At 41.9% G+C, this 12,100-nt stretch overlaps 1 long non-coding RNA gene across 2 annotated transcripts; it reads left to right on the top strand.

Annotated features, from left to right (window-relative positions):
* The first annotated feature begins 1,295 nt into the window (after positions 1-1,295).
* LOC148054829 (uncharacterized) lies at positions 1,296-11,096 on the top strand. 2 transcript variants are annotated; one of them, XR_015706679.1, is made up of 5 exons: positions 1,296-1,459; positions 1,946-2,043; positions 4,795-4,959; positions 7,004-7,276; positions 9,220-11,096. It is a non-coding gene; the product is annotated as an uncharacterized LOC148054829 (long non-coding RNA). The 2 variants fall into 2 exon arrangements; XR_015706680.1 differs by lacking the exon at positions 7,004-7,276.
* Positions 11,097-12,100: the final 1,004 nt, after the last annotated feature.

Here is a 12,100-nt window from a genome sequence, read left to right as displayed (position 1 = left end):
TTTACAGCTCACTTTGCAGTTGTAACATAGGCAGGGCAACATATTAAGTATTCTCAGTTAATTAAAGTGTTGTTGGGACTGCTGATAAAGGAAGAAATAACGCTGTTTCACTCGTGTATGCTGATAGTGCCCCAGAGACACATGCAGAACTTGCATGATCTGCAAGGCTAGAAGGATCATTTTAGCAAAAGTGACTTATAACGTACTTGTTTGCCAGGTCATTTCGTTCACAAACACACAATCATTCATACACTGGTTGATTTCAATGTTGGTTCCTTCCCCCCCGGTTTATGACTATTTAGGAAAGCCTAAGTCTCCATGGGTTAAGTTTACACTGCCATACAGGATAACTGCTACAACACAAGAAAATTATAAACCAAGGACTAAATCAGCTATTGACAACATGCTTTCCTACCACACCCACAAATGCCAACCTTTCTTATGCCTCTCCCAAAACAAATCCTTGGATTTGGGCCTCACAGCTTACCCAGAAGGTCAAAGATTGTTGGAGGCTGTTTTTGAGCAAAGGGGGGAATAAATTCCAGAGCTGAGGGCCCCTCACAGGATTTCTCCAGAGATAAAAGTAACCAAAAGGCAGTCCCATTTGCACTCTTTTGGGTAGGAGGCAGGTCAGTAACTTTCTGAAGTGGATGGGAGCTGAAAGGATCAGTGTCAATATGGAGATCTGGGTCCTGAGCAGTGGTCTAGGTACAGCTGACACAGTTTAAGGAGTACATGTGCACAAGCACATATCTACCAAGATTGTGTTAAGTCATTTTTGTTAATGCTGCTTTAAATTAAATGGCTTCCTCCAGGAATCATTATTTTGAGGGAAGAGCACCAACTTAGTTTTGGGTTTTTTTCTGCTTTAGGTGTATAGGGTCAATATTAATTTAGTACATCTGTATCTCAGAAATAGACTGCTTTTCTGTGGAAAATGTCAGCAGAACAAACATCTTTTCAGGATTAGATCTGAAGTTCCAGTGAAATGATGGTAGGTCTTGGTGTTCTTGGCTCACTGGCTTAATTGACTGAAAGAAGCAAGGGGCTGTGGTATGCTTTACCTAATAGACTTTATTTTATATCTAGGCCCCTCTGAATTAACAGCCTGTCTGTATCCTATGGGAAAGGAAGGAGGGGACTGGATAGTGCCCTGCTAGCTATAGTAGTGCCAGCCTGAGTGAATAGGGTTGGGTTTTTTCCTCTTACTTACAAGTCTACATCATACATCTACTCATAAAACACCCTGCTTCTCTCCGAAGCTTTCCTTGGAAGCCTGGGGACCACAGAGTAATCAGAAACTGCTCCCTGACCTGGCAATAGCCTCTTCTTTTGTGAATTGTCCTTAACTTTGACAAGAATAGAAGGAGATAGTGTGGGAACAAAGGGGAACCACCAGCGAGGCAAACAGCCCCACCGCTCCAGCACCGCACCACAGCCCTGGATGCATAACACACAGGTGATTTGCACCCTAGTGTCATTCTTCTTGTCCTGACTTCTCCTGCTCTTTGGTGTCATTACATTAAATACACATTATTGATGTTAATGATGCTGTCTACAGCACTTCAGTAAGCTAGTGCATGCATTATAAATCTAGCAGTTAAAGAGAAAAGTTCATTAATCTTATCAACAGATTGCTGGAAGTAATGGCATGTCGTGACCTTTTTGCTCATTGTATGAAATGAAATGGCTGAGATTTGTGATATTTCTGAGGGAACCTTTCCTCTAACTGGGACTGAGAGCATGGTGGTCACTGAAATGCACTAATTGCCAGTCAGCATTTCTAGAAAAAATTGCAAATTTCATCCATGGGGATGTACACAGAAAAGTACATTTTTACAGAGACAAGTTACATTCCTTCAAAGTGGAACCATCCACTTTTTATGGAATCCTCTTATTGTTCTCCTGTTTTGTATACTGTTAGTACTCTTTTTTTAATCAACAGTTTACAGATGTACTTATTATCAAAGTATTCAGAAGGAGAGAGAGGAGATGGGCTCAGCATGCTGATGAGGAAAACCGAGAATCTTTAAGCAGTCAAAGGTACTACTTGTTTATTTTGGTGGCTCCTTGGTGATTGTTCTTTTCACCTTTTATTAACCTGCAAATGGATTAGTCCTCGTAAACTAAAGAGGAGAGACCAGTGCACAACCCACTGCCCCAGAGATAAGGTCACAAAGAGGGGACGTGTCCCGAGTACAACCTCGGAGAAGAAATAGAAGTCTGAAGGCATTTACACTAGGCTGCCATTGCGCTTTACTAGCCCTACTGTGATTTACCGTATCGGTTCAACTGCTGACACCTTTATGTCCCTCCCTCCTATCCCAGCAGGCCACAGAGACACAGTCCATGATAGATGCTGGTGAACTTTTCCTCTGATCACCTTCTGAAGAACTTTCCCATAATCTATTGTTTTCTATCACAGTGGAAAACAAAACAAGGTTTTTTTTGACTTTCAGTTACCAGCTATTTTGCCCTAACTTTAAAGCAATGTACTGAATTTATTACATCAGTGTGAAAGAAGTTTTAAACTCTTGTCTCTTTATCCTACTCCCTGAACTTAACATGGTCCAGAGTAAATCAACGTAATTGCTGTTAGACCTACATTGTTGCAGGAATGTTTTATATTCCATGTTGTCAGTTATTTAGAACAGTTAATTGAAGTTGCAAACATAAAAAGAGGAAAGCTACAGTTAAGAAATTGGCTTTTTTTTTTTTTTTTTTTGTGCCTGTGGCTACTGTATGAGTTATATAAAGAGCTAACATTAACTTTAATGTAAGACCAAAAGTGTCTGGAATATCTAAAAGAAGAAACACAGTTCTGGATTCAAGGCAAGTATTTCCTTTAATTGACCACATAAAAATATAAGAATTCATTCTGGATTGAGAGAAGCAGCTGACCTAGCATTCTTCTCCATAACTCCAAAATACTTACCAAAATGTTGCATTTGCTTCTAAATAAATAAGTGCCACAGGCTGCACCTGGTTTTGTCTCATCAAAATTCAGCACCAGTATTACAGCATTAAGGCAAAAAGAAAGTCATAGCAATGTTAAGAAGGGGCATATTGAAGAAAATGTACATGGAGGAGAAAAGGGGGAAACTGTGCTGCAAACTCTCTCCTGCAAGCGTTCTTCCTCTGAGGACGGCCTCAGCTAACTTCCTTCCTGCTGCAGCCTGTGGAAAGGGGGAGCAGAGATGCATGTACAAGCAAGCTTGTCCTGCCTACAGAAGCATCAGTACATGTGTAATAGGGAATTAAGGAGCAGCTGGATTGGGAAGGAGATATCTGGGAAAGGCTGAGTCAGTGCCTGCCAGTAATGTTCTGGTTGCAGCGCTGATCAGCTTCATCCTTTCAGCAGGGAATTACATTTGAGGAGGCCTACGACCAAAACGTTCCCAAATACGCTTTCTCTGTCTTCCCCAAGGCTCTCTGCCCTCTCCAGGTTGTGACAATACAGCGGTGCATTAATCTTCTAGTTCCTGTATATTGATGGCAATGAACAATTTCTGTTAAAACAAGATTTTCATTGCAGTGGTCCATGAAGCCACACTTTTAGTGTCAGGCTGTCTTTCACACCAAAAGATCCTACTCTGTAGTTCGACTCCGAATGTAGGACAGTGGTGTCTTTTGGAAAGGCACAAGGAGGGAAAGGATTGGTGTGAAAGATTTAGGCAGGATGCAACATTACATCTCATCTTCTACAAAACTGGGCAGACTTCACAGTTGGCCTTACTAAACCAGAGACCTTGTCTGAACATGCCAGACTGCCACCATGTGTCCTAGCCTTGCCCTCTGGGTGGCAAAAGAGATGCCATTGCTACAGTGCTCTCACTGACAGCTGCTTCCCAGCAAACCCTCTATGTTAAAAGAGAGCCCTAGGATGAGTCTCCTTTGCAGGACTCACCCCTAACGCAGCTCAGCCAGCCAAGCAAGCAGCTGTGCGCTACTGGAGGGGTTTCTCTCCTTGTACCCCGCCACTCAGAGCTTCATAGGGCCAGCAGCCTTGTTTCAAGAAAGGTGCAACCTCAGTTTACAGAGAGTTTTTTTTTCTTACCCCCAGGAAGAGGAGAGCAGGGTTGTAAACAAAACTTTTACAGGAGAAAATAGTAGGTTCAATCTCCAGGGTGGCTGCCTTGGCAAAGATGCTTAGAAGGTCACGGTTGAGTTACAGCTGTTAGATACACCAGTAATGATGGTCCCAAAGCTTTTTACTTTACAGCTATCACACTTGAGCTGGCTTACAGTGATGCAGGCTCAAAGTGGTTTTCTTTGAATTATTTTGATATTTGCTTTCTTATAATTACCATTGCTGTAGAGAAAGATTTGGCCCAATGTCTTTTAACAAATGAAGTCTTTGTCTTGCTATTGTTTCTTCATATACTGAACTTCATACTTCTCAAAGCCCTGCTTCTGGGCTCTGCTATGTCACTGTGGCTGGCTGTGGTTTTGGAACAGTTGTTTTCAGCAGAAGTGGCAAAAATACAATAGTGGCATTACAAACCAGTCTTGTATTCCTGAATTCCTTAAAACTGGCTGCTTGCTTTATCTGACAGCATGAAGTCTGCAGTCAGGTTAGATACAGAAATATTTACCCATGCTATACAAATGTATATAGTTATACATCTAGCTATATAAAGTCAGGTAGAAATATGTAAAATGCATTTTATCTTCATGTTACCTACACTAGGCAAAGAAGCACAGATGCACTGTGGAATTGAAGTTTGACCTGTTACCTTTAAAGCAGTGTGTCCCACCTGGCTGCTGCTCCTTGTTTGCTTGTTTTTCCCAAAGGTTGGAGGAAGCACAAGGATTTCAGAAGAAGCTTCTGGATCAGGTGGACTGTCCTTGCAGCCAAAGCTGAAAAGGGGCAGGAGTGGGGTCAGGCCACCAACCTGGGACAAGATCAGTGTGACTGCCCTCCTGCCTGCTCAACTTCTTTGGACAGAAAGGACATAGGTATGCTAAGAAAACAGTAAGTGAGGAGAGCAGAAACCTAGCTCTTTGCCTGCTGGTTTTACTGAACACTGGTGCACTTTGCAGCTCCTGTAGGCTGAGCTGGTGCAGGCACCGGGGCCACCTCCCTGTCAGCTTCCTCCTTCCCCATCCTCCTTTGACCTCCTGCATGTCCCTGATCCCCAGTATCTGCCCCTGCACTGTGGCTTCCCTTGCCTCCTGCAGATCCCTGGACAGAGGATAAACGTGGTTTTGTGTCCCCTCATGCTCCCTGCACCTCTCTCCCCTGTATCAGGCTTTCCTACTGGCAGGCTTTCCCTTTCCCCTCATCTCCCATAGCAGTGCTCAGGGTGGCCCCATCTCCCCACCTCTGTCAGTAGGCTCCCATCACTCCCATCTGAATTCCTTTCTCCAGTCTCCCATCCCTAGTGAAGGCAGTCTCTCCAGTCTTTATTTGTCTGGGAAATAGCTCATTTAACTGGGACAGGGAGGATGGGCAGGGATGAGAAAGAGCCATTGTTATGCTGAAAGCAGTTAATGGGTGCCACCAGACACTTGTGTGATCTACAGACCGTAGCAGAAGTCCCTTAAGCTGTGCTGGTGCTGCCCAGGGCACAAGGGTTTCCCACTTCTCCCTTCCCAGTGTTCTGATTTTCTTCCAGTTGAAGAAGGGTCTGGTACTGGTCTACACCATTCTTTGGCATTTTCTAATGGATTTGATGGGGTACACACCATACTACAGAGGAAGAAACACCCTCGAGTTGAGAAAAGGCCTTACGACATGTCATTAAAGACCTGAGGCTTTGGAGAGGGGTTTGGAGAGCTGGGCAGGACCTGTTCTGTGTGGGAAGCTGCAGACAAGGCTCCATGTCTTCTTCGAGTTAGCTGTGCCTTGGGTGGCTGTGTGGAGGAGGGTGGGATTTGGTGACCTGGGCCCTTACTTTCTCTTGAGTGTTTAAACATGCCATGAGACCAAAAAAAAAAAATAAAAAATCACACTTTTGCAAGAGAAAAATACATTTTTTTATGGGCAGATGCTGGGCCTTCAGCAGATGTGTCAGTCAGCTGCGTGCTTTGAGTGTCCCTGTTTGATTAAGGAAGTCTTCCTTTGTGGTTCTGTAGAAATTTGCCTTAACTCTTGATTGGACCAGAGCTTTTATGGTTAACTGGCAAAAACACTGTCAAATAATTTAAAAGCCTAAATAACTGGGGGTTTTACACCAAAAATCATTCACTGTCACGTTTCTTCCACTTTTCAAGGTGCTGCCTGTTGGAAGCAAATGTGAATTGTTGCTCACTTTTTCAGTTCTGCTGTCTGAAGACTTGGAAATTACTTAAATTTTCACCCTTTCTCATTACTTTTTTTCTCTCTCTCCCTCACCCTCTGTCTGAATCACAAGTGCTGACTTTAATGCTCCACAAGCAGTAAGTCTTTCAGAGTTTTCCTTGTGACCAAAAAAGTGGAAGATGGGTAAGATTTTGCTGGTCAGAAATTGAGTGTTACTGATACATTGAAACAAATCCAAGTGGCTGGTGGGGTGTCTGTGAATATGCTGTAATGAATCACTAGTGACCTCTAAGGGGAAGGTAGTGTGTCAGAGATTGCCTACAGGTACACCTCCTAGATTGGTATGGAAGATGGCTGTTTCCACATTCCCTGAGAGGTATAGGGAAGGTACTTGAAATAAATCTTGTAAGAAACAGGGTGGCTGGCATATGGTGTCATTCACCTACGAGTCACATCCAGCCCAACTCAGCAGTGGCTGAAGCTGTTAATATAACATTGTCCTTTAATGGTCTATGAAAATGAACTTTTGATCCCAGTCCTGTTTTAAGTAAACAGATGACCCCATCAAGCAACACCATCCCATTTGGGAGCTCAGCAGAGGCTAAAGCTAGCAGTAAAAGATCTGCCGTTTACAGACATTGCTAGTCAGCTGTGAACTTTTGTCCAGGGAGTAGTGGTGGTGAAAGGACACAGGAGGAAGTAGGAGGAGTGACACTTGGGCCTTACCAATTTCTAATAGATTTTTTTTTTTAACTCTAGTTTCTTCTGTCACAAGAAATTTTGGAAATGAAGAATATTATCCATGAATAAACTCAGGAGGCAGAAAAGGCTAGTCACCCTGCCTGCCTCCCCTAGAGGTTGCCTGTGTGGTGGCAGGAGAGAGTTCACATGTGGTTCAGCTGTCCTCTTACTCTGCTGAGAGGACTGTCGTGGCAGCCCAACACTCTGCGGCTTTTAGTTTGAGTAATGCTGAAGAATGACGGTTAGCACACGTGCAAGCTTTGGCCCTGTTGATCTGAACTCGGTGATAAAGTGAGTAAGTGTTTCTACCAGAACTAGCATGCAGATTGAACTCTTTCCCATTTCAGGGCTAGAGACCAAAAATGTATTGCAATGTGCTGTACTTATGGGATACCACGGGACACTTCAAATTTGATCTTAAAAATGTTTTTTCATGAACAAGAAAATTCACTGTCTATAAACCTTTTTTGCAGATTACAATCTTCTTTGCTAAGCCCAAGTCATTAGTTTAAAGTTAAGGAGTGCCTTATGCCATAAAGCTGGATAACCTTTTCTTGTTGGGGGGAGGGAAGGGAGCTGCACGGCCTTTCACCTTCCAGCTTTACAGGCAAAGCCAAACTTCTGGGCAATCACTGTGCAAAAGGCTTTTTCCCTCCCCCTCTTCCAGTGATGGCTGCAAACAAAGGTCTTTAGGGCTGGCTACTCCAGACTTCAGGACTTTTAAGGGTCTTTACTTGACTGGAGATCAAAGGTTTCTCCTTAAGGAGTTTATCACTCAGACAAATACTCTGCAGTTAGCATTTCAAACTGGGTTTACAAGTCAAATAATTTAGCAATTTCTTCTAACCATGTGGCCTTATGCGGAGGCTGCTGGATGCCAATTATAGCACCACTTTGACATGGAGCACAGCACTATCTACTGACAAATGTGTGCGCCCTTTTCACCATTCTTTACCACAGAGAAAAGAGGTTTCCACATATTCTGGGTAGGTCCCAGACTGCTCAGCTGGGGTTTGAGTGCCCTTCCTGAGATTGCTGATTCCTTACTTGTCACCTTCAGTATATCTCTTCATCTCTCTCTGCCCTGGCAGAAAGTGGCTTTCTCCTTTGAAAGCATAAGAGCTATGAAGACATGTAACTGGATGGTGGGCATTATCATCATTGGTGTACAATGCAGTAAGGTGACTAAAATGATGTCTTAAACATTGTTCAGATGTCCCTGACCATCAACCCTTCTCTGTTCAAAGTTGTTATCAGAATGTCCTGGCACTAGGAAGAGAGAGCCTGTTGTGCTGGTGCATACAGACAAAGCCAGTGCCCAAAATGCTGTTGTAGGCAAACCTGTACCAACAGCTCTTTCATGTTAACTGCTTGAGTCCAGAGCTCTGTTTATTTTCTATGCTAGATTTTCATCTGTTATGTTCTATGTAGGTTCTCTTGCTGTGCTCGTCACTTTGAGCATCTTCCAGAAGTGCACTGAGCAATGACACTAGCACCTGTCTGGCATTTGTGTAGTTTTTCATCTCATCAGACAGAGAAATGGAGTCATTGACTTGTTTTGTGGAAGGTGAAACTTTTGTTTCTGTTAGTCTTTTACATACATCTTAAAAAAAAAAAAAAATTAAAGAAAGAACAAAACAGAACTCTGTTTACACATTTTATTTTAACTTGAATGTAAACTTGAGGTAGCAATATCAGGTGTCCATTAAATTGTGAGAAGAGTAATAGATGGGATTCATTGAAGGGATGGTGCCTAGGCTTACACAAACTATCAGCTTGTTGTAAGGGGAGCTGTGTAAGAAGTATTATGTATCCCTTCTTTCCACCCCATGGAGGGAGGCTCGGCTCTGCCTGCTAACTGTGGAGGCACAGGATCTGACTTTGGCTGGTAATTCCAGGACAGAAGCATTTTATGGTAGCAGAACGTGATCAGTGGGTCAGGTTTTTCAAACAAAAGGCTGAACGTTGATATCAAAAAAATGGTGCATTCTACCTGCACCTGGAGGAATGTGAGAGGTTGGTTAAGGATTACTTTTCACTTAGGACAGTTTTTTTCTTTGGGGGTTGTTAGTCATATAAACCTCTAGTTTTGTACCTATGATATCTGCTCAGGATCCTGATAACTTCACAGTGCTAAATTCATACAAAGCATTTTTTATCATTAGACCCTTTCCCTCACAGAGAGGGTGGTTATTTTCTAAGTTATTGAAAAGTGTATGGTTTCTATTCCCCAGGCTGACAGTTTCTACAAAAAGCCAAGGTCATTCCTCCCAACACATGGGCTGTGTGAGAATTGCAGGCTGAAGAACACAGTGTTGCATCTTTCTCCTGACCAGCTTCTGCACATTAGCCTGTCCTTGTCCAGTGTCTCCACCATGCAGAAGGCATTTGCAGAACAAGTTGAAGCTAAGGAGGTAACTATGTCACTTCAAAAGTAGGGAAATTAATTTCTGGAGGGCTTTTACATCCAGTGTACTTTCAGGAGCAGCTTCTGGAGATCATAATGAGATGAAGAGCTTGCCTAGTTCTGCTAAGAAAAACTGGCACCCAGTTGTTTCATTTCTGAATCCTTCAGGAATAGGTAACATTCAGGTGAAGGCAGTAACAGCTACTGTATTCACACCATCAAATATGCTACAACTGAAAGTCACAGTACCCTACCCAACTGCCTATATGAAAAAAGTTGGAAAACCAGAAATGTTAAGAACACTAGATTCTGATGTATTCAGGTACTGGCTGAATTACCAAAAAGATAAAAGATGTATGTTGGTATGTAGAAGACTATGGAAGAAAAATTTGATTTCTGATGAGTTGCAATTTTAGGTGGACATTCAGAAGTGGATCCTACCTGGGCTCTAGTCAGTATTTGTAGCCTGCTGCGTTATTTTTACCTTTTTGCTGAATTACACCCAACTCTCTCAAAACAACAAAACAAAACAATCCCTGTTACATATTTTATTCTAAATTGATGATATGATAAGAAATTGTTAAAACAGTCAAATCAAGTTAATTGATAATGGTATGATGTCAAGATGGCATTGTCTAACACAGGGACCATGTGATGTTACGTACAAAAGCAAGATATAATATGGGAGAGAACCTCATTTGAGTTGATAGCAAAACTCCACTTGAATTTGAAAAGCCAGGCTGTATCTAGCCAAAATTTCTTGCAGAACTTCTCTACCAACCCAGTCTTTACCCAGAAGTCCTATAAAAAGCTTATCCTTGTTTATTTTATTACTATTTAAAATTTTGTCATAGCATCTGGGAATCTGAAGCATGGACTAGGAATCTAAAAGGGTATTTTCTGCCCCATCTTTGTGCTCAATGACCTACAGGTCTTGAGGGCCCTAGATGCATTGTTTTTCTACTGGATATGATCAGGATGTGACTTGAAAGAGGGATAATAGCAATGGTGTCGTCTTTTCATATAATTGCCTACTGATGAAAGTTGCCATCCAAGACTTTGGAAACATAAGTCATACTTTGGCTGAGTGACACCTTCCCCCCCCTTGCTGGGAAAGCATTCCTAACCACAGTGCCTCCAGCAGCATAGTGGAGTGCTCAACTCCGGGGGAGAAATTTGACTTTGTCTGGAACAATTGTGCCAGAGCAAGATTGTAAGTATTCGCTGGTCTGGGCAGGAAGCAGGATTCCAACACGGGAGTTGGGGTGCTCATCTGAAAGTGAGGGGCTTGACTACACCTTTTGTGAAGTTGTACATCTTTTGAAGAAAGCTTGATTAGGCTGAGGATGAGGTTGGTGATATCATTTTGGCTACCATGATGGTGAGATGGCTAGAAAAGTGTGGAGCTGATGTGTTCAACTCTATCTGCTTTTTACATTGCCATCTACGACCTTAGCACTGGATAACAAACATCCAACCTTTCTAATGATGAGTGAATTTGATTTTTGAGAGGAGAATACTTCAAAGGATGAAAGCTAAGCTCCTAGGGACCCTAATTCCAAAGGCTCAAATCTTATCCTCTGTGATTTAGTTCAATTGTTTCCTATGATGACAGTATAGACCAATGTACTGGGGAGTGTATTTGCTCATTGTGGTCCTGGGAATAGTAGTTAAAACTGACAAGAGTGAGGCAAGAAGCAGCAACACTGGCTTACTGCAGAAATGCTCAGATTTCCTAATGGGCTATCAATATTTCTATGCCTGAATGTGAACATTGTCCACTTTATTATCTCTACCTGGAAAGAGGAATTGAATAAAAGATATTCATAGACCTGAACCTTTCTGAGTGATTTATCAAGTAGTAGGAGAACTTGGAATATGAGGGTTAAATCTGGAAAACAGCTGTGTTATGGACTGAATCAATGCAAAAATATAAATTCCTTGTTCTCTCATACCTTCTTTGGTTTGTCATGTTATTTCAATGTAGTAAATGGGGATCCAATTTTGCATTCCTTACTCAAATGCACAATTAACGTAAAAGAATCGCCTTGTCTGAAAAGGAGTTGTGATAGGTCTGAGTTAAAACAGCAGGACTGGGCAGTAAGTCATACACTACAGACTAATAACTCCTTAGCATAATATCATCATGTGCCACAAAAACTAGAAACTAAAATATTCACGCTGACTGTAAAAAGATCTTTCTACACTTCACCACATCCTAAGGTATGTTTTCTTTTGGAAGTAACAATATACCAAACTTTCAATATAACCAGGCCAACATTTTGTATAATATATTCCTACCATTACTATTGCTTGGTGAAGTGGTTCTTGCCAAGTTTAGTATCTGCTGATGCAAGTGGTGGGAGGAAGTGGGGAGAGAAAGAACTGTTGTTTCTAGATTTTAATTTTGAAAGAAACTATATTAATATGTCAATACCTTGCAGGTGTTATTTTACCAATAACTTTATTTTGGCAAAAATGTGGTAATTTTTATATCAGAGCTAGTATTTTTTTTATCATAAGCAATATATGTTATCATAGTGCTGGACTAGAAGAGACCTTTGACACTGCTGTTGCAGGTAACCACTATCTGGTCACAAAACCCCTTCTCAAAATCTGTCAAACTCAGTCTTAAAAACAGAGGTGTTTTTTGCTACCACTGTTCTTAATGGAAAGCTCTTCTTGAATGTTGCTTTTCTAATAGTTAA

This window comes from Nipponia nippon, unplaced genomic scaffold, assembly GCF_047370975.1.
Source record: "Nipponia nippon isolate SJK-2023a ecotype South Korea unplaced genomic scaffold, ASM4737097v1 scaffold_3, whole genome shotgun sequence".
Classification (NCBI taxonomy): Eukaryota; Metazoa; Chordata; class Aves; order Pelecaniformes; family Threskiornithidae; genus Nipponia; species Nipponia nippon.
Note: the sequence above shows the minus strand (reverse complement) of the source record. Positions and strands in the feature narration are given on the sequence as shown.